A 23,547-nucleotide genomic window follows, 5' to 3' on the forward strand; every position below is an offset into this window, starting at 1 on the left:
TTTTCCACAAGTTGGCAAGCCTAAGGGAATCTTGCCACATTTTGTGTGTGTATATCATGTGGGGCCAGTGTGGCTTGCCTAAGGTGTGGCTTGAACCAAACACTCACCTAAGTTAATCAAACTTGCCTAACCTTACATTCCACCAAATTTTGCCACAAGTTGGCAAGCCTAAGGGAATCTTGCCACATTTTTTGTGTGTATGTCATGTGGGACCAGTGTGGCTTGCCTAAGGTGTGGCTTGAACCAAACACTCACCTAAGTTAATCAAACTTGCCTAACCTTACATTCCACCAAATTTTGCCACATGTTAGAATCCAGAAAACTCCACATGTAGAAGCATAATGCACAAACCACAAGAATCTCATGCGTGCAATGCACGTGTACCTTCCTACTAGTACTAGTAGTAGTAAGAATCAAATTCCAGTTTTGGCACGAGCTCGTACTACGGGAGCACCACAAGGCCTGTCGCAGGAGTTACATTTTCCTCTCGTGGCCCATGGGACCGGACTTCAGTGGCTTAGTGCCCGGCCTATGAGTCAATGACATGTGGGCCTTAAATGCGGCTGGCCCACATGTCATTCTCATGGTGGTGGCGTGGTTCGTGACTCACTCGTTCGAGATGAACCGGCCGGTGGTGGCATGTCCGTGGCGAGGGTACCACAGCTGGGCGTCGGGGCGTTACGAGGCATAGATGGCCACACCGGCAGGTACTACCTATAGTACATAAGTAATCCAGCTGAGGATTGATGCCCGGGACGAAATGTGTCACAGCCGCTGGATGAAAATTCGATGGTGTGGGAGTACAAATCGGAGCACAGCAGCGGAGCAGGCAAACTGCGTACAATCGGGTGTGTCTATGGTAGAAAGTTGATGGTCGCCGCAATTCAGCTGGCACGCATGTCATGCACACAAAGGCAGAGGAGCGGTGGGGCCGAGAGGGATGAGGGGCACGAACAATCCTACCGTTCTGTCACTGACATGTGGGACCCATAAGCGTGGGTCCCACCTGTCAGCGAAGGAAAGGCAGGGCAAGGCTGTGATAGCCACGTCAGAGGATCCATGTCCACATCGGGGGACGTCGTGCCGTGGGTTGGAGCGGCATCGTGGGAATCGCGTGTGGGTGTGGCAGTGGTAGAAACAAGAAACGTGATGGTCGCCGTGGTTCTACTTCCATGGAAAAGTTGTCGTGTCTGCTCACACATGTATATCAAAACTAGAGTGTTTATATTTCAAGCACGTGAACAAGTATTATTCTACTAGTTTGGATCCATTGCAACGCAAGGGCCAGCACATTGGTAGTAGTAGTGTCCATCTCTATCTCTAGAGGTGTTCCCTCATTCATCCTTTTCTCTCACAAGATAAACTACTCATACAAATGCATCTTGATGTTCCGTGGAACGCACGAGGATGTTTCCTTAGGGGTCTCTCCAGCGCGGAGTGGCCGTAGTTGCAAGTTGACGCCCCTTGAGATGCCGACGTCGAGGGGCACTCGGATTTCCTCCGATGAGCAGGTAAGATGAGTTTGATCACGTAGTAAATGCATTCTAAAGACTACTTCCGTGTCCATTTCCTAATTCTCCCCGTGCCCACTATTTCACAGGCTAGGCTCGGTGCGAGTGGAGATTGGCTTGCATATATATGTATAGGAGGGTACCAACATCAATTTGCACAACGTTTACAACGGTGACACCATTCTCGTAGAACCTTTGTCCAACATTGGGATCAGCCATGCAATGGGCCACCACATGAATTGGTACGATGGAACCACAGTGAGATTGAATAAAAGATAGCACGAACCTTGCACATGGCGGTCAAAGGCGGACCATGCTGTCTGCGGCCAATTTGTTGCCGTACGAGTAGGAAGACGTTGTGCTCCTTTCTAACCGCATCTTCGCGGTGACAAACCAGGGGACTTATTTTGTATGGGACACATCCTACGATATATCCCTCTCTCCCAGTTTATTTGTTTTGAATCTTTTTGTTTTATAAGTTTCAAATTCAAATTTAGAGCTTCCCATCACATGTTGAGATTACAGTGTCCATTAAATCATGCATGTATAGTAACAAAACAAATCTCGAGTTTGGCACGAGTTCATGCCACCGGAGCACCACAAGCCCTGGCGCCGGAGTTACATTTCCCTCTCAGGGAAGTCGGGACTGAGCTTCAGCGCCTTATTACACCTACCTTTGAGTCAATAACATGTGGACCCGATAGGTGACTGGTCCACATGTAATGCTCCCGAAGGCAGAGGGGCAGTGGGGCCAAGAGGGGTGAGCCGCAGGTCGGGGGACGTGTGGTTTCATGGATTCGAGCGGCGTCGTGGGAATCGCGGGCGGTTGTGGTAGAAACTTGATGCTCGCCGCATTTTAGGTGGCCCACATACAAAGGCAGAGGGGCGGTGCGGCCGAGAGGGGTGAGGCGCACATCGGGGGGCATGGTGCCGTGGGTTGGAGAGGCGTCGTGGGAATCACGAGACGTGATGCTCGCCGTAGTTGAACTTCCATGGACAACCTGTCATGTCTATGGACACATGCACTATATACCGATCACTGGAAGGAGTAGCAGAGAAACCTATATATGCGTATAAATAATTCCTTATAGTTAATCGGACCCACGCTACTACTCTGTTCCAAAGACATGCACACCATCGAAATAGTCCATCTATATCAATATACACCGAGAGGGAATAATTTTTTTTACAAGAGAGGAAATAGTTCATCCATCCATAATGCCCTCCTGCTGGTGCAGCGTTTTCTTCTTCTTCTTCTTATTCTTCTTCTTCTTGTTCTCATTCTCTGTGGGAGACGGCTTCGCAATAAGCTCTTTGGACCTTGCAGCTATCTCGAAACTCACACAGGCATCGAGGGCAGCATATTTTATCCGCTCGTACGTCAACGGATAACTCTCCCATCCAGACGCCCTTAATGCCACCGTCTCGTCACCCTTCTGAAGATTTGTACCGAGCACAAAATTTGCTACGTCGAATAGGGATGGTGTCTGTTTAGCACAATCTTCTACAGGAATTTTGATTTTGGTTTCTAGGTTAGCGATGCTTTTCAAATCAAGGTTGTACGGCTCCAGCTTCTGTTTGTCCCCTTCGATGGCTGCCCCACAGAAGTATACGTCCTTCCGAGACAAGAAATCGTGAAGCTCACCTGGTATGGAGGGCGAGTGTATGATGTGGTACACCAAAACATCATCTTCGAGGCACAACTGAAGGACGGCGGCGCGCTGGATCTTCCCAGGGGCACGCTCCGTGTACTCTGCGTCGAGATCGATGACCCTCATCTCTACCTTTTTGAGGGAGTTGGATACATTGTTGATCCACTGCCAAACAACCCTTAGGTGGACGGTGACGGTGGCAACTATGCGCATCGAGCCTTCGACGAGGACATGTTGGACGCTAAAAACCTGCATCTCGATCTCTTTCGCCATTTGGAACCACTGGAACGGAGGGCTATGGTTTGGAGAATTAGGATTAGATGGCTAGTCTAAATGAAGTAGTAGATGATTATTTAAAGAGGTTAAAACAATGTGAACACAGTGGGGTTTGGATGCAAATGAAGACGAAGGGGAGGTGAAGAAGCCGAGGCGAATCGGTTCTCGATGGAGAAGTAAATGGGAGAAGTGGCGTGCAGGCAGTTGATTAGACGGCTAGGTAGACTAAACGAAAAGGCTATGCGGGTAGATTGAGGAGTCGTACCTATTCGTGTACGTGCCCATCCTTCGTGATAGGTGGGACCTATACAAACAGATAAAAAAATGTGTCATAGCTTTTTTTTGAGCGTGTGAGTGGGAGACACAACATTCTCTGGTTAAGGAATACTCCCTCCGTTTAGGTGAGTATAAGTCACCTTAGGTTGGTCATAGTGGAGAGTAACATATACTAGTATCATGCATATGATACTAGTGTATGATACTATATCTATAGTGCATAGTATCATAAAGTAGTATCATAGATGGTCTCATTTATTGCCATGCATGACACATAGTAGCATAACATTTATTATGTTATGGTATCTACCTATGTTACTACTATCCTCTCTCTCTTCTTTAATTGTTTGCCACATAAGCATGTTTGCGAGTCCCAAGTACATGATACTAGTTATGTTACGCCCACTATGGCCAGCCTTATGAAAATCAGGTTTTCCCAAAACCTTTAGGCGTGGAGCATTAACTTCCTGCTCGATCCCCTCCCAGCCTCGTTAGCCAGCGTTCTCTTCCTCTGCTGCCGCGTTCTACCTTTCCAGTTTCCTCTTCTCAAGTGTGGAACGATCTGCATGCCATCCTTGATGCACCAGAACGACCACTACATGCATCGCGGCAGGGCGTTGATTGGGCATGCACGAGAATTTGGTTCTGCTCGCAATATGGATGATACCTAAACGATGAAGTGAATAGGCATGCTAGCACGGGAGACCTATTTCCGCTATACGATACTGGAGTACTCATGTTCCTACTAGTAGTAGTAGTAGTACAATTGTGGTACACTTGATGGTCAAAATACTATTCATTCGGTCCTCACAGTGAAGTGACAACACCCTATGCCTGACACTGGTCCAGGCGAGGCGGCGTGTTCGGGTTACCAAAGTCAGCCTCACCCTGTGCACTGTGTAGTCTGTCACCGCCACTGTAGAGCACATTGGCGCCTCGCCTCGCCTCCCTCTCCGCTCCCATAGCACCACTCCATCTCCATCTCCTTCTCCATCTCCGTCTCCGTCTCCATCTCACTGTGCCCCCGTGTACCGTCGCCTCACTCGCCTCCCCTAGTACCACTATTCCCTCGCCAGCCGCTCCAGCACCGACATCCTTCTCCCCCGTAAATCAAGCCCCCTTCCAAACTCCATCATGGCCGAACGCGAACCGCGCAGCATCCATATGAGCCGCGGTTTGAACAATCTCCCCAGTGACATCCTCGACCTCTATTGTTCGTGTATGGATATGTTGACCGCCCTGCGGCTGGATGCATGCTCGAGGGACATGCACACGACCATCATCGAAGCGAGGCCTAAACTTTTCAAGACACCCTGCTTGCTGCTATCTGGTCTTGCGAGATCGGCTCACCATGATACAGAGGCGTGCATGATGCCCCTCAACTTCAATCCGATCTCCATTAGCCGAAACTTCTTTGCAGGTATATAGTGTGTCGCTGTACATCATTTCCCTCGACATCGATCATATCACCATCGCCCGAAACTTCTTGGCAGGTATGTACTGGGTCGGCATGAACTCCCACTGGATGGCTGCCTTCAGAGAAGACGATAAAAAGTTGGTGCTCGTGAACTTCCAGACCTCCCATGAGATCTTCCTCCGTTGGATTATATAGAGTATTACCATCGCGGTCCAAGTCATCTAGAAGATTGTAATCTGCCAAGTACCCACACGACATGCGAATTACGCAGACTTCAAGCTAATTGCCTTGTTCGACCGCGGACTCGCCTATATTTACGCCAGTGCCTTTTTTAGCTGGAGACAACTCGGCTCGTAGTGGATCATTGTCAAATCTGATACACACTTCTGTGATGCTATTGAACACAATGGCATCATCTACGCGATCGACAAAGCAGATGGCACCACGTATTGCTGGGACAGCGCGTGTAAGTTGTTTCCATCTCATGTTAATGATGAGGCCATGACACTGTTTGAACTTTTTGTGATGATTGGCATATCCCTGCTTGAGCAAAATTTGAGTAGAACTATGGCAATATATTAGGGACGCCGTAAATCAGCTATATTTGGAATGAGTTAATTCATGCGATTGTGACCATGTCATTATAGCCAATTTGTACCCTGAATAATCAAACGGTTAGGAATATATGGATATTATCCTTATTTTACAGTAACCTATATACTACTACTAAATATGAGTGTGTATCAATGGCCATGTTAGTTTCCTAATTTTCATGATGTAGAAACATGCACCACACTATTTGTTTCATCTAACCATACATTAGGGAAGTAAATGTGCATATGGAGAACTCTATGTTTGGAAGTAGTGAAATCCTGAAATGCTTACCATGTGTACATACCTATATTCGCCCTTCAGCAATCAATGGCTAGAATAATATCCTCACAAAATTTTTGCCCACAGAACATGAGTATATAACAATGCATGTTAGTTACCTTGAAGAATTTGTTTGTGAGGACAGAACATGATTACATAACATGCATGACATGGTAGTTTCCTGTGAAGAATTGATTGCGAGATAACATGAGTATAACCATGCATGGCAATTCTATATTTTCAAACCCAGTATACATTTCCCTGTATTTTCCTCCCAGTTCCAACAGGGACATATCAATGTTGTTTCTTGCATTATCCTACTCATATTCTGAACAATGCTGATCTTACATTAACAATGCCTGACCTTTTTGATATGATGAAGTGTCCCTACAGTTACTGCCCTTTGTAATTACACCACCTTTACCAAAAACAGGGAAGCACAACTGGTTCCTCGCTCGATCAGACGACGACAAAAGACTGATGATCATTCGAACACATGAGCCGGAAAAGTTATATTGCAAAACCCCCACTATATACAAGCACCGTGTAATACATGAGTATCCGGACAGTGACTGTTACGTCTATGAGCAGGATACCAGCTTGTTGGGGCCTTTAGGATTTTTTAGTTGGAGGCGGGTAAACAGCCTTGGTTCACACTCTCTGTTTCTCAGACTCAATTATCCAATTAACCAGGAGATCACCATTGGCAAGGACCTTGATGGCAGGGAGGCTCTGTTTGCTATGGAAAACTGTGTCTACACGGCGAGCCCTAGGAGTTCGGGAGCATACTCCCCTAATTATCAAAGATACAGCCTGCAGCCAAAAGAAAGTGAGAATGACAAAGGCATCCGGGTTAACTTTGATCCTTGGATGTCTCAATTACGACAGGTAGTGATGTGGTTCAAGCCTTCAGGTTGATAGGTAATTGGGCTGTTGCATCGAAAGGGTGGAGTACTGGTGTCTCCGGATCACTGGTCGCTGAAGCGGGGCTGCAAATTATGATGGTGTTGGATCATCTCTTCGAATGACTTTGTTGTCTTTGCTGCTGGTTCTGGATGGGTAGTTCTTTATTTTGTTATGCATATTCCTTGTCATTTGGTCATCCTCGTCTATGTCACTCTTTCTATGTAATAGTTGCTTCTGCTTAGAATGACATTCTCGTCTGGATCAGGAGAGTCTGAGCGCTGCAGATGGGTGGTGTAGCAAGACTTCTTATGAACTATCATGTCTTGCTGTTTATGTCAGTAGTAGTCACTAGTCAGTGTTTGAATGTTGTATATATCGTTGTTTCGAACTGTTTATTGTCTCAAACTACTGGTTGGCTAAATGAGGGCATCACCATTATCCAGTGTTCAGAGTATATCTCCTTTTTCCAAGTTATATAATTTGAGCTCACTGTCTTTTCGATGATGTACATTGTTTGGGCCAGTGAGGTGTCGTTGAATATGGGCCGAGTAGTAACGCAATGCCAAACATGTCAATTATGACTCTCGGGCCGGGCTCTCAAAAGATCCTGAAAAAAAGGCCGGGCTCTCCAAAAAAGAAAGAATAAGGACTCTTAGGCCGACATGTGGGCGCCACCGGTGTTTTCGTGCGCTTGCGCGCCGAGAGCATATTGGCGCGTGCTCGAAATTCATGCTACCTTTTCATCCCCAGTCTCCCGCCCCTCCCCCACCTCTAGAATCTCGATTCCTACTCCAGTTCCCCCAAATCCTCCTCCTGTACTCCCTGTACTCAAGCGCATTATCATGTCGCCGGTCAATGCGGATCTCCAAGACGGAGATCCCGAGGTCCGTCCTGCCTTCGGTCACTGCGTGCTGTCGCTCAACAGTGGCATGGCGGCGCTTGATGACCAGTTTGCCGGCAAAGTGCTGATGGTAACCATCAACGGCGACCGGCCTCCCGTCTCGCTGGACGACCTTGTCAAAGCTCTTGGCATTGCGCACGGCATCCAAATAAGTGACTTGCTCGTCGAAGTCTGTCCGCCACCGGCTGATTTCTTTGTCAGGTTCCGAACAACTTTCGACTGCAGTCGTGTGTTCGAATCTTCCCGGCGTTTGTTCTGTGATGGCGCACTGGTGAGCTTTGATCGGTGGCACCCAGGATGGGGCTCAGTGCCCTCTGAGCTTGAGTTTTTAACAAAGCTTACCTTCCACGGCATGCCTCGACGTGCTTGGAACAGTGAGTCCATGAACGAGCTTATCAACGACCTTGGAGGTGAGCTCGTAAGTATGTTTGTTCCTCCAGACAGCTGGGCTCTGACGGTTATGGCATGGATGAAGAAGCCGTCCACCATACCGAAGGTGATTGGTGTTGAGATACCGGTGTAGGAACCGGGGTTGTACTATTCGTCGTCACCAAGGCCGCCGCAGACCATGTTAGGGATGTACCTGTATCGAGTGTTCGTGCATGTTGAAGAAGTGGTCAATCCATCAATCGAAGTCCTGCCGCCCCCGCTGGTGCCAGGGTCCGTCGACGACGTCCATTACAGGAGTCAACGTCAGACTTTCCCCGTGTTGCTCGGGACGATGGATGGCACAGGGCCTACTCCATCGCGCGGCGGAGGCCACTGCTTCTTTGGGAGAAGAGGCAGGGCTGGCTGCTTGGATGTGCTCTAATTTGAGGTAACAACTGAATCTTGTTAGATAGTACTAGTTAATCTGAGCTATGGGTCTGAAGCACTGATATGCCAGTACATTTGATTGTGACATGTTCTAATTTTTTACCTGAACTTTTTTTTTAGAAAGGGCTGTACGTCAACTTAATGTGCTAGCAGAACTTATTGTGTTGTCTGTCTGTTTTCTTTGCACAACATTCAAGATATTTCCCCGAAGACGATGAACCGTTATGTACGACTTCGTTGGTTTCAACATAGCCCTTCCCGTAGCGATCCACTGCTTCCATCCTGATTGTGCCGCCTGCGTGAAATTTTTGTATGCAAGTTCAGTGTTCTATGATGTTCTATATGATTGTGTCAACTATATAAGTTTTTACTGAGCATCAGCAATGCATATGGCTGAAAGATGTATTTACGAGCACTGACCGACGGGTCTCTCTCTCTCTATCTCTCTCTCTCACACACACACGCGCGCGCATGCACAAGTGGGACCCGTTGAATTATTTATTTGCTCGTGACAACTTTTAATTAGGTTCCACTGTAATCTAACTTTTTTCTTAAGTTATTAATTGAGCTCAGTGACTTCAATAAGTTGTACAGAAGCCTTGTTTGGGCCTTTCCGGCATCCCTGAATGTGGGCTGAGTAACCATGTTAGGTTGTACTGTACTACACAGGCCTTTTTTTCAACATCAGCAATGCAACTGGGCCGACAGTTGTACACAATATTCGGGTCAACTTGTTATCCTCCCCGCTGGGCTGCAAAGTTTCCAAGGAGGTATGCATTAGGCTTAACAAGAAAATGTACTTTAAGAAATAATAAATGGGATGTAATTATAATAACTGGGCAATTACTATGCACCAAACACGTAATTAGTTTGAAAAATATATTATTTTTGGAATTTAGAAATTTTAATTTCATTACTTGTTGCGCGCGCAATATTTCATTGGATTTTAACGTGATACAACTTTATTTTGAAATTATATTTAACCTGACTAGAAATTTCAGATAAAAATATTTTGGATCCCATCAAAATGTGGGATTTTTTTTTGAATTCGGTTTTGAGCGGTTGTTTGAAATTATTAATTGTTGTCCTACCTAGAAGTTGGGCTGTACTTTTAACAAACCCGTAAATGGGTTGCAGTAAATTCCATTATAATTGAAAAATGGGCTGTACATTCTTACAAATCGCAAATGGGCTATATGTTCTCTGCCAAATCCAAGCTGTGGGCCTACTAAGTTGACGCGTACCAAGGGCTTTGTCAACTTAGTCAATATAAACGATTCTAGCTGCAGTGATCGTACGATGTCCATCCAACGACCATAGTGCTTCTTTAACCTCTGGTCTTCTTGCTCCAGCCGCCCAAAGCAGCGCCGGTCGTGTCGCGTGCTCCTGCCTCCCGTGGCCGGCTGTGATGCCGTTGAAGCCTCACCACCCCGTACTACTCCCACCGCTGGCCAGGCCATGCCTCTACTCACCCACACCCCCTGTTATTCTGCGGTAACGACAGCCGAACCACTGAACCCTTGTACTCCTCTCTGCGCGGGCTACCGCTATTGCGTCTTCCCCAGCTCCACGTCGTCCCCTTCCTAGGCCTCACCGTCGTCCAGACCACCGCCCTGGTGTTCTCGGCGCGGCATGGTCAACGTGGTCAACGGCCGACTTCCATCGGAAGAGTACTGTACGTGGAGAGGCTGACAACTGGGTCCAGGCGGCCGCAAGGAAGTGCCTCCTTATTACGCGCAAAATAATTATTCCTCCACCTGATAGTAGGGACCCACCGGACAGGCCACCTTATTTCGCGAAAAAACGTTTCCCCCCTGACTGTTGGGACCCACCGGATGGGCCAGTGTATTTCGCGAAAAAAACGTTCCCCGTGCTGTCAGCTCGGACCCACCGGAAGTGCCTCCTTATTACGCACAAAAAATGAATACTCCCCCTGCTAGCTGGGACCCACCATGGTGGGAGGCTGACTTGTGGGCCTACTAAGTTGACTGGGACGGGGGCCTTTGTCAACTTTAGTCAATATGAATAATTCTAGCTCTAGTGACCGTACAATTGCCATCCAACGGCCGTAGTGCTTCTTCAACCTCTGGTGTTCTTGCTCCAGCCGCACAAAGCAGCGCCGGTCGTGCCGCATGCTCCTGCCTCCCGTGGCCGGCTGTGCTGCCATGGAGGCCTTACCGCCCCCTACTATTCCCACCGCTGGCCAGGCCCTGCGGTGACGGCAGCCTCACACCGCAGCCGAACCAGTGAACCCTCGTACTCCTCTCAGAGCGGGCTTCCACTGCCGCGTCTTCCCCGGCTCCCCGTCATCCCCTTCCTAGGCCTTGCCGTCGTCCACCGCCGTGGTGCTCTCGGCGCAGCGTGGTCAATGACCGACTTCCATCGGAAGAGTACTGTACGTGGAGAGGCTGACAGCTGGGTCCACGGCAGCCGCAAGGAAGTTGAGGGAGTCCCGGATTAGGGGGTGTCCGGATAGCCGAACTATCACCTTTGGCCGGACTCCTCGACTATGAAGATACAAGATTGAAGACTTTGTCCATGTACGGATGGGACTTTCCTTGGCGTGGAAGGCAAGCTTGGCGATACAGATATGTAGATCTCCTACCATTGTAACCGACTCTGTGTAACCCTAACCCTCTTCGGTGCCTATATAAACCGGAGGGTTTTAGTCCGTAGGACGAACAACAATCATACCATAGGCTAGCTTCTAGGGTTTAGCCTCTCTGATCTCGTGGTAGATCTACTCTTGTACTACCCATATCATCAATATTAATCAAGAAGGAGTAGGGTTTTACCTCCATCTAGAGGGCCCGAACCTGGGTAAAAACATCGTGGCCCTTGTCTCCTGTTACCATCCGCTTAGACGCACAGTTTGGGACCCCCTACCCGAGATCCGCCGGTTTTGACACCGACATTGGTGCTTTCATTGAGAGTTCCTCTATGCCGTCGCCATCAGGAAGGATGCCTCATCCCATCTTTAAAGACGACACTATTGCTAAAGGAGCTTTGGCTATTGGCCAAACTCTCCAGCTAGGCGGTTTCCTTATGACCACCTGTCCGGCCACCGTGCCGACGATGACTTCTCGGGTCATCGAAAGCAATCTTCACATTAGCTCGGAACTCGCCGAGCAGTTAGATCCGATGGAGCTCTCTTCCGTAAACGAGCTCTTGGATTGCATCGCCGCCCTGGGAGTCACTACAGACTACGATCAGATTGGGCCTAAAACCGATCTGAGAGAGATCAATTCTCCCCAAGTTACCCACCATGTTGCCGTGGTTGAGGAGCAATACGGCGACCCTTCCTCGATTTTAAGGACTAGCTATGTCCGGATTCCCGATCCCTCCATGTCAGATTCCCGCGGAGGAGAGGACGTAACTCAAGCCCTGAACCTAAAGTCAGGCAGCAGGCTAGGTGCATTGGACAACATCCAAGAACCCAAGCTTCCGAGTTCGGAAACTTCTTGGCCCCTGAGCTTGAGATTGGACGGGGTTCCGGATTTAATTCCACCCGCCCACCCAAACATAAGCGATCTATCCCGAATCCGGCAAGAGCCCGCAGAAATAGTACACCATTACTGGGCCAGATTCCTCCTGGTTATGAACAGAATAAAGGACTGCGTGAGGAGGATACGATTACGTTCTTCCACAATAATTGCACGGACGAGGGAATCTTCAACGCCGTAAGTCGTCGTGAAATTACACGCTTCGCTGACTTGGCATACATAGTACGAAAGTACTGTGAGATGGAAAGCGCCTGGAAAACCGAAATCAATTTTTTGGACAATCCGGCCCTGAATACAACCCCAGTCCGAAATAAAAGGGTGCATCATCGCCAGGCACCTGGGTTAAATACCAAAAAGCAAAAACCCTCTATAGGGCATGGAACCGTACTGGAGGGATGGCTCAATGGACCCTGCAAAATTCATAGTACAGAGGGCGCCACTCCAACTCATAGCCTTAGAGCATGTTGGATACTATGGCAGGTGGACAAAAGTGGCGAAGAGCTTCTAGCTCCAGAGCATCAGCCCAAGGATACCAGTACGGTATTAACAGTCTTCAAGACGTTCGCATCAAATAATATGCGGAAACGAACACTCCGCAGCCTTGCCGAAGTCTACCAAGTAGAAAAAATAAACCCATGGAGTGACACGGCTATTACCTTTAATGCCAGTGATGAACCTAAATTCTGAACAGCCCAAGCACCAGCCGCACTGGTCCTCAGTCCAATAGTGGACGACTTTCGCCTCACAAAGGTACTCATGGACGGTGGCAGTGGATTGTGTCAGATTTCGGGTTCCGGCAGACCCTCTAGGTTCGAACTCTGGGGTGCGCGTGGAGATCTAGCCTTCTAGTGCCTGTGCCTCGCCGCCTTGCTAGGATCTAAGCAATCAAAGGAACAACACAAGAGACACAAAGTTTATACTGGTTCAGGCCACCATTGTGGTGTAATACCCTACTCCAGTGTGTGGTGTGGTGGATTGCCTCTTGGGCTGATGACGAACAATACAAGGAAGAACAACCTCGCGAAGGTCCATTCTTGGCTGGTGTGGTGAACTACTAGGGGGAGTTCAGTCGCTCTCTCTACTAGTTTCCTGGTGAGGATCCCATTGCCTCTATCTTGTGGTGGCTAGTCCTATTTATAGGCAAAGGCCCTGGGCCTCCTCCCAAATATTGAGCGGGAAGGGCGTCGACAATTGGCCATTTTGAAGGGGAACATCTAGTACACTTATCCTGACTAAAGTTGGTCCTCTCCTGCTAAAGGCTCTGGTGGTGACGCCGGCTTGAGCTCCACGATGACCTCCGTCCTGCCATTCTGCTGGTCTTGGTCTTGTTGCACCGAAATGGATGCCTTTGCCTGATGCTCTCGCCTGCGCTTTCTCCCTTTGCACCAAGGAGGAAAGAAGGACACTGCGCGGGCTGGCGCCCGCCTGGCGACCTTGGTCGTCATGGCTTGCGTAATGGGCACCTTGTGAGGTACCCCGCCTTGATCTCTCCGCCTCCTCGCAAGCCAACCTGACGAGGCCGTGCCTAAGGAAGCCTCCTGTCGTCCGCCCCGCGAGGCTTGGCTCCTCGCGAGGGTCTTGAGCTCGCGCTGATGGAGATGGGCCATGCTGGGCCGCCCCTTGAGCCATGCCGCAGGCCGCAGGCAGGCAAGTCTGGGGACCCCCGTTCCCAAAACACCGACAGTAGCCCCCGGGCCCAAGGCGCGCTCGGACTTGGCTGAGCAGAGAGGCGAAGGGGCAAGTGCGAAGCATCATGGGCCCTAACAGCCTACGGCCTCGGGCGCCGCGTGGCGGTTGATTGGACGTGGGCGGCTCCGCTTCCCCACGACGCCTCGGCAACTACGCGAGCTGACAAGTCCCTGCATGCAAAGCGGGTCATGATTACCTGTGATCATGGAGGCTGGCGGTTGGCCTCCTCTGGCTATAAGTACGGGAAGGCGCCTGCCCTTCCGGTCCATCCCCTCTCGCTTCTCTTCCTTCTTCATGGCTCCGCCAAAGAGGTTCTCGGCCGCGGAGAAAGGGAAGGCCCGCCAGGTAGAGCTTGACTCTCCTCCACCCAAGCGTGGCCGGGGCCGTCCCCGCAAACACCCTGCGACTCCCATGGTGGCTCCCCGTGGTCGCGGAGTCAATCTTCCGCGTGGTGAAGGGCGGCCGGCCGCCGCTGGGGGACGCGCTACGGCCGCACGACCCCCTAGGCCGCGCTCCCACTCGGCAGAGGTACTATCGGAGTTCGTCGTGTGGGCGGTGGAGCCGGCCAGCACCCGGCTCCAACTTCCTTGCTTCCTCCTAGGTGAGCTTCCGGCTGGCGCCCCGGGCGGCCTCTTGCTTCAGGCGGACGGTTGCTGCGGCCGAGCCTCCTGGGCTTCGCTGGAGGTCTTTGCAGCCGGGAGCTTGGCCCTGACCCGCGGCTGGCAAACGTTTGCCCGCGCACGTGGTCTGATCCGGCAGTGCACCCTGCGCTTCAAGTTCGACGGTGATGCCACCCTCCACGTGAGGGTGTTCAGGGAAGATGGTCGCCGCGCTGGGTGTTTCCCTGAGAACGACGACCGCGGCCGTGGGTCCATCCCCAGCGATGATGAAGACGACAGCGCACGCGGCCGGTGGCGGTCGAGGTTCATCGAGCTTCGACGGCTCTTCTTCATGCAGCGGCTCCTCCAGTAGTGGCCGCGATCAGCCTATGCGCCGCCGCGCCCGCCTGGAGGGAGGTAGCGGGTTCGCCCGCCGTCCCGCCTCCGTGAAGCGCGAGACGGAGTCCTCCTGAGCTCCGGAGGCAGTTCGAGTCTCCCCCGCAAGCTGGTGTCGGCGAGTCGCGCCTGTTTTGTTCTTTTTCTCTTTCCCTGCGCAAAAAAAATAGTAGTGTAGGGCCCCGCGGGGGTGTGCTTGGACTATTGCTGTTTAATTATCGTACTGCTTCCGCTATCCTGGTATTGTGCCTTTGTGCCTCGCGCCTGCGTGCAGAAATTACTTAGCTCGGGGGGAGGGCTTGTCGTGGCCCTTGCTTCCCGAGGCTGAGGCTCCGTCAAACATTCCATGTCCTGCGAGGGTTAGTTTGGAGAGGTAGTTTCCGGCCTCAGTCGTGGAGGCGATCAACCCAGGCCCAGTGTTCGTGTCGCGGTGCCCGTGGGGCACGGACTAGAGGGGTTCTCCTGTAGTGGACCCGGGTTGGGAAGCCTCGAACAACAAGGGCAGAAAACAGTCGCGAGGGTGCCCGCGATGCTGCCTTGCGAGACTTGCGCGAGAGAAATCGGGGCAGGAGAGCGAGAAAGGCAAAGAGTCATAAACCAAAGACGACAACAACTTCATCAAAACCTCGAATGGGGACAGACAAGCCAACTGCAGAAAGCAAATGAGAAAAGCCACGTCCGGCACCTAATCTAGTCTTCGACGTCTTCTCACCAGCGCGGAGCTAAGTGCTGCCACTGGGCGTGGGAGGGAGCCCCAGGGCCTGAGGCCGGCGCTCCTGAGACTCCGAGGCATGTACAACCCCAACTCATTATTATGTGAGAGTGTCACGGGCGGTGAGCCTCACAGGCATTGGCCTTCTTCATAGGCTCCGGGCCTTTCTCGGAAGGATAAACCTCACAGGCATTTGCCTTCTTCACAGGCTCTGGGCCTTTTCCAAAAAGCACATCTTCACAGGCGTTTGCCTTCTTCCCAGGCTCTGGGCCTTTTCCAAAACACAACATCTTCACAGGCGTTTGCCTTCTTCACAAGATCTGGGCCTTTTCCAAAACGTAACATCTTCATAGGTGTTCGCCTTCTTCACAGGCTCTGGGCCTTTTCCAAAACGCACACCTTCACAGGCGTTCGCCTTCTTCATAGGCTCTGGGCCTTTTCCAAAATGCAACATCTTCACAGGCGTTCGCCTTGTTCACAGGCTCTGGGCCTTTTCCAAAATGCAACATCTTCACAGGCGTTCGCCTTCTTCACAGGCTCTGGGCCTTTTCCAAAACGCACATCTTCACAGGCGTTCGCCTTCTTCACAGGCTCTGGGCCTTTTAGGGGTAAAACCTCCGGAGGTGCTGAATGTTCCACGCGTTCTGGACGGGTACCCCCTCCTGAGTCTCCAAGCGCGCGGAGCCGGGCCTGGAAACATGAACAACCTTGAACGGGCCCTCCCACATGGGAGAGAGCTTATGTCGTCCCTCCCTGGAGAGAACCCGCCTGAGCACGAGGTCCCCTACCTCGAGAGTTCTGGGGCGGATGTTGCGGCAATGGTATCACCGCAGTGCTTGCTGGTATCTTGCCGCTCAGAGTGCGGCTTCCCGTCGACGCTCCTCCCCCAGCATGAGGTCGGTCCCCCGCATGGCGTCTTGCTGCGCCTCGTCGAACGCCAGGACCCGTGCGGAGCAACGTCTGACCTCGTGAGGGAGGACCGCTTCAGATCCGTAGACCAGGAAGAATGGGGTCTCGCCAGTTGGCTTGGTCGCGGTTCTGCGGATGGACCACCGCACGGCCTGAAGCTCGTCGTACCAGCCTCGGCCACAAGCCTCCAACTTCTTCTTGAATGTCCTGGTCTTGAGGCCTCTCAGAACCTCCGCGTTGGCCAACTCGGCCTGACTGTTGCTCCGGGGGTGCGCCACCGAAGCTTAGCATATCTGCGTTCCAAGGTTAGCATAGTATGTTTTCAAGAGGGTACTGGTGAACTGCGAACCGTTGTCGGTGATGATGCAGTTCAGCACCCCGAACCGGCTCACGATGCCCTTGATGAACTTGACCGCAGACCCTGCAGGGATGGTGCGGATGGCTTCCACTTCAGTCCACTTAGTGAACTTGTCCACGGTGACATAGAGGTAGCGATAGCCCCCTGGCGCTCGAGGGAATGGGCCCAGGATGTCCAGCCCCCAGACTGCGAATGGCCACGAGAGGGGTATAGTTTGCAGACCTCCAGCCGGCTGATGGATCTGCTTGGCGTGGAACTGGCAGGCCTCGCAAGCCTTCACAAGCTCGACGGCATCATTGAGCGCAGTGGGCCAATAGAATCCACTGCGGAACGCCTTGCCAACGAGGGTCCGCGACGATGAATGGTGCCCATAGTCTCCACCGTGTATATCCGCCAGCAATTCCTTCCCTTGCCCCTTGGAGATGCAGCGTAGGGACACATCATTCGGTCGCCTTCGGTAGAGGTCTCCATCCCTGATGCAGTATGTTGTGGCCTGCCGCGCCACGCGCTCCGCTTCCTCCTCCTTATCTGGCAAGATCCCTTGTGTCAGATAGCTCCAGAGCTCCGTGATCCAGCACCCCTCCTGAGGCTCCATTGTCAAGAGCAGACGCACCACTGAGGCCGGGCCGCAGACCGGGGCTCCCGAGGCTGGCGGCTGGGGGAGCTCCTCCCGAGGCTGCACCGTGCTTGACAGTGACGGCGTGGCTGAGGGCTTGAAGAGCCGCTCTTCGAAGACGCCTGGCTCCTGAGGTAGTTGCCTAGATGCTCGTTTGGCGATGTCGTCGGCCTCCTGATTGGTGCCACGGGGCACGTGCTGTAACTCCAGCCCCCGGAACTGCTTCTCCATCCTGCGGACCTCCGCAAGGTAGGATTCCATGTGCTAATCCCTCGGCTCGTATACTTTGTTGGAGAAGTTGACGAGGAGTTGTGAGTCACCTTTGATGGTAAGACGCTTTACTCCGAGGGCGGCCGTGGCCTTCAGGCCTGCTATCAAGCCTTCATATTCTGCTATGTTGTTAGAGACCTTTTCTCTGTGATGGAAACAGAGCTGCACGGCGTAGTAGAGCTTGTCTTGGGTTGGAGATATAAGCACCGCACCAGCCCCCGCGCCATGCCTGGAGAACGCCCCGTCAAAGTACATGACCCAACCATCCAGTGCCTCGCTTCCCGGGGACAGGGATCGATCCTCATCAGCCTTGAGGCCCGGCGCCTCCACCCAATCTGCTATGAAATCTGCCAAGGCGGCCCCTTGATGACTCTGGTCGTGCTGAATTCGAGCTGAAATGCTTGTAGTTCAATGTTCCACTCAATGACTCTTCCAGCTGAGTTAGGGCTCCTGAGCACCCTTTCCAAAGGGTATGCTGAGACAACCTTGATGGGGTGGCCCTGAAAATAATGTCGCAGCTTGCGCGAGGCCACCAATAGCGCGAGGAGAAGTTTCTGAGGCATGGGGTACCGCGCACTTGCGTCCCGAAACACTGTGCTGACGAAGTACACAAGATGTTCAACGAGGTTGGGAACGCTGGTGTCGATGGCGCCCTCCGGAGACCGTGGCACCTCCTGAGAAAGGGGAGCCCCCAGTGGCCGGTCGCTAGGGGGAGGGGCTTCCACTGTCTCGAGTGTGTTCCCCAGTGGCGGATGATCCTTCTCGGCTGCGGCAGCGGTCTCTGTGGGTCTTCCTTGTTCACGCTTCGTCCCGACCCGGGCAGATGTCGTGGCTTTGCTCCGACGCTCCTCCCTAACCTCCACCAGGGCTGCACTAGAGGAGTAGGGAGTGGCTGCAAGGTAGAGCACCAGGGGTTCCTGAGGGCGCGGGGCCAGCATTACCGGAGGGCTGGTTAGGTACTTCTTGAGGTCTTGGAATGCCTTGTCGGCCTCTTCATCCATTCAAAGGGTCCCTTTTTCTTCATCAGCTGGAAGAAAGGCAGCGCTCGCTCCCCCAACTTGGAGATGAAGCGTCCTAGTGCTGTCACGTGCCCAGTGAGCTTCTGCATTTCTCTGAGGGTCTTTGGCGGGCTCATGTCCTCGACTGCCTTGACCTTTTTTGGGTTAGCCTCGATGCCTCGGTGGGACACTAGGAAGCCCAAGAGCTTACCTTAGGGGACCCCAAACACACACTTCTCTGGATTGAGCCGCAGGCTCACGGCGTTGAGGCTCGTGAAGGTTTCCTCCAGGTCTTGTATCAGGGTCTTTGCCTCGCGAGACTTCACCACAATATCATCGACGTAAGCCTCAACGTTCCTCCTGAGCTGCGGGCCCAAGGTGATGTGCATCAGCCGCTGAAAGGTTGCCCCTGCATTGCGCAATCCGAACGGCATGCATGTGTAGTAGTACACCCCACACGGGGTTAGAAAGGCCATTTTTTCCACATCTTCTACCGCCATCTTGATCTGGTGATACCCAGAGAAGGCATCCAAGAAACACAACAGGTCGCACTCGGCGGTGGAGTCGACGATCTGATCAATGTGGGGGAGCGGAAACGGATCCTGCGGGCAAGCTTTGTTGAGGTTGGTGAAGTCGACACACATGCGTTCCTTTCCCCCTTTCTTCGGCACAACTACTGGGTTGGCCAACCAATCCGGGTACCGGACCTCGCGAATGACCCCTGCAGCTTCCAACTTGCGGGTCTCTTGGACGATGAAAGCCTGCTTTTCCGTGGACTGCCGCCTTGCTTTTTGCTTCATGGGTCGGACATTGGGGCACACATTGAGGTGGTGCTCGATTAAGCCTCTAGGGATCCCCGCCAGCTGATCGGGCTCCCATGCGAATACCTTCTTGTTCGCGTGTAGGAACTTGACCAGGGCCTCCTCCTGCTCGGGCTCGAGGTTGGCGCCTATAGTGAAGGTGGCGTCGGTGGATCCGTCTTCGTCAAACAACATCTGCTTGGTTTCTGCCTTGTCCTGGGTGAACAACTGCTTCTTCTTGGCCGGTGCAGCCCCCTTGGGCTTAGGGGCATACGAGTCGGCAGGTTGCGCCGATGCCGCCGCATTGAAGGCGAGCTTGAGCACTTGCAACACATCCCCGGTGTCTACGCACACGGTGAGGACGCCGCTGCTCCCGGGCATTTTCATGAGGTTGTACGCCGGGTGAGTCGCAGCCATGGGCCGCGCCAGCACCGGATAGCCGAGGATGGCGTTGTATGGGAGGCCGATGAGGGCGATGTCGAAGTCGATTAGCTCCGTGCGGAAGTTGTCGTAGGTGCCGAAGGTTACCGGGAGACGGATCTGCCCCAGGGAGCTGGAGGACCCGCCCCCGACGCCGAAGAAGGGCTGGCTGGGCCGATGCCGTTCTGGCGGTATTTGGAGGAGGCTGAAGGCTTCGATCGAGAGCACGCTGAGGCCCGAGCCGCCGTCGATGAGAGTCCTGGTGACGGCCACCTGGCAGATGGTGGGAGTGCACAACATCGGGAGTGCGCCTGAGCAGACCGAGTTGGAGGGGTGGTCCTTCGAGCTAAAGGCTAGATCGGCCTTGGGCGCCGACCGACCTGAGGGAGCCCCCTGCCGCGTGGAAGCGGCGCCGACCTGGCATACGAATGACTTGACATGGCGGCCCGAAGGTGGCGCCTGCGAGCCGCCCAGGAGGGCCGCGACGACCAGGGGCGCCGACGTATCGTGCCTGGCGAGGAAGAGGTTGCGCAGCTCTTCCCAAGGGGCCACAGAAGCCGCGGGTAACTTGTCCGGCCACCGCACTTGTCGCAAGGCTGGGGCCAAGGCTTGGAGCCCCTGCCCCCCGCGCTAGTGCTAACGACCGGAGCGGACGGTGCGCCGCTCATCGCAGGGCGAGTCATGGTGTCGGCGGAGAGCGGGTCGGCGGATGGAGGAGCTCCGGCGCACCCCTACCTGGTGAGCCAAATGTCGGATTTCGGGTTCCGGCAGACCCTCTAGGTTCGAACTCTGGGGTGCGCGCGGAGATCTAGCCTTCTACTGCCTGCGCCTCGCCGCCTTGCTAGGATCTAAGAAATCAAAGGAACAACACAAGAGACACAGAGTTTATACTGGTTCAGGCCACCATTGTGGTGTAATACCCTACTCCAGTGTGTGGTGTGGTGGATTGCCTCTTGGGCTGATGACGAACAATACAAGGAAGAATAGCCTCGTGAGGGTCTGTTCTTGGCTGGTGTGGTGAACTACTAGGGGGAGTTCAGTCGCTCTCTCTATTGGTTTCCTGGTGAGGATCCCATTGCCTCTATCTTGTGGTGGCTAGTCCTATTTATAGGCAAAGGCCCTGGGCCTCCTCCCAAATATTGAGCGGGAAGGGCGCCAACAATTGGCCATTTTGAAGGGGAACATCTAGTACACTTATCCTAACTAAAGTTGGTCCTCGCCTGCTAAAGGCTCTGGTGGTGACGCCGACTTGGGCTCCACGATGACCTCCATCCTGCCGTTCTGCTGGTCTTGGTCTTGTTGCACCGAAATGGATGCCTTTGCCTGATGCTCTCGCCTTTGCTTGCTCGCTTTGCACCAAAGAGGAAAGAAGGACACTGCGCGGGCTAGCGCCCGCCTGACGCCCTTGGTCGTCATGGCTTGCGTCATGGGCACCTCATGAGGTACCCCGCCTTGATCTCTCCGCCTCCTCGCGAGCCAACCTGACGAGGCCGTGCCTAAGGAAGCCTCCTGTCGTCCGCCCCGCGAGGCTTGGCCCCTCGCGAGGGTCTTGAGCTTGCGCTGATGGAGATGGGCCATGCTGGGCTGCCCCTTGAGCCACGCCATAGGCCGCAGGCGGGAAAGTCTGGGGACCCCTGTTCCCAGAACGCCGACAGATTGAAGCTCATTTATGAGGAAACCCTCCAAAAAATGGAAATAGACTGGAGCCGCATTGAGCAAAGCAGCACAACCTTTAGAGGAATAATCCCCAGTCGGGAAGCATGCTGTACAAGAAAAGTCACACTGCATGTGGTATTCGGCACGCCGGATAATTATAGGTCCGAGGAGGTCACGTTGCAAGTGGCCCCATTCAGCAGCGGATATCACGCTCTATTAGGGCGAGAGACATTCACAATTTTTCAAGCTATACCCCATTACGGGTACATGAAGCTCAAAATGCCCGGGCCCAACGGAATCATCACTCTTGCTAGTGACCCGGACATAGCACTCCGCGCTGAAAATAAGATAGCCACACTGGCCCTTGTGGCACTATCCAAAGCCCTAGTGGCCGAAGAACTCACTGCGCTGCGCTCCATGGTGAATAGGGACGATATGATACTCGATAAGAGATCCAAGTCCACCTCCTTTAAACCAGCGGACGAAATAGTCAAATTCCAAGTCCATCCAACGGACCCTACAAAAACGGCCTCCATTGGGGCACAATTAAACCCTGATGTAGACGCCGCACTACGAGAATTCCTACGCGAAAATTGGGACATTTTTGCCTGACACCCTTCAAACATGCCAGGAATCCCACGCCGGCTGGCCGAGCACAGCCTAAACATCCTAAAAGGATTCAAGCCAGTCAAACAGGCTCTTCGGCGTTTGTCCGAACCCAAGAGACAGGCCATGGGAGAGGAGCTAGCCAAATTATTGGAGGCCGGATTCATCATAGATATAAAACATCTAGACTGGCTAACAAACCTAGTGATGGTACCAAAGAAGGACAAATCCTGGCGCCTATGCGTCGATTTTAAGGACCTCAACAAGGCTTGCCCAAAGGATCCCTTCCCACTCCCCCGCATCAATCAAATTATCGATGCTACCGCAGGACACGATTCATTGTGTTTCCTCAACGCATACTCCGGCTACCACCAAATTAAGATGGCAGAGCCCGACCAGGCCGCAACGGCATTCATCACCCCATACGGCCCATTCTGCTTCAACACAATGCCCTTTGGGCTCAAAAACGCCGGCGCAACATATCGGCGCATGATTTAGACATGTCTGGCAAACCAAATCGACAAAATAGTGGAGGCATACATAGACGATGTGGTCATCAAAACCAAGCACGTCGAAACTCTAGTAGATGATTTGAGGCTCACGTTCGAACCTCCGAACATATGAAATTAAGCTTAACCCGGAAAAATGCGTTTTCGGCGTACCAGCCGGAAAGCTCTCGGGCTTCATTGTATCCGGTAGAGGAATTGAAGCAAACCCAGCCAAGATTCGAGCTCTATCACAATTGGATATCCCAAAGGACCTCAAACAAATACAAAAATTGATGGGATGCGTGGCGGCTCTAAGCCGCTTTATCTCCCGTTTAGGAGAAAAGGCGTTACCTCTTTATCGCCTCCTCCGACGCATCGAACACTTCGAGTGGAAGGATGCCGCCACGGCCGGACTCGAAGAAATAAAAGCCATATTGGCAACAAACCCAGTCCTGGCCACGCCCAACATGGGTGAACCAATGCTATTATATATCGCGGCAACTCATCAAGTTTTGAGCGCAGTGCTCGTTGTCGAACGAGAAACGGATGGACACAAGTTCCCCCTTCAAAAACCAGTTTACTACGTGTCCACTATGCTAACACCATGCAAGTCACCATACCCGCATTATCAAAAGATAGCGTACGTGGTGTTCATGGCATCCCGGAAGCTGCGACACTACTTTCAAGAGTGTTCGATAATAGTAGCCTCCGAAGTACCTCTTAACGACATTATAAACAACCACGACGCGACGGGCCGGATTGCCAAATGGTCCATTGAGCTCCTCCCGTTCGACATAACCTATAGGCCACGGCGAGCTATTAAGTCGCAAGTTTTGGCCGATTTCGTCACTGAATGGACTGAAGCCGAACTCCATAAAGAGTACGGCGCATATTACAAC

This window comes from Triticum aestivum, chromosome 3B (assembly GCF_018294505.1).
Source record: "Triticum aestivum cultivar Chinese Spring chromosome 3B, IWGSC CS RefSeq v2.1, whole genome shotgun sequence".
Classification (NCBI taxonomy): domain Eukaryota; kingdom Viridiplantae; phylum Streptophyta; class Magnoliopsida; order Poales; family Poaceae; genus Triticum; species Triticum aestivum.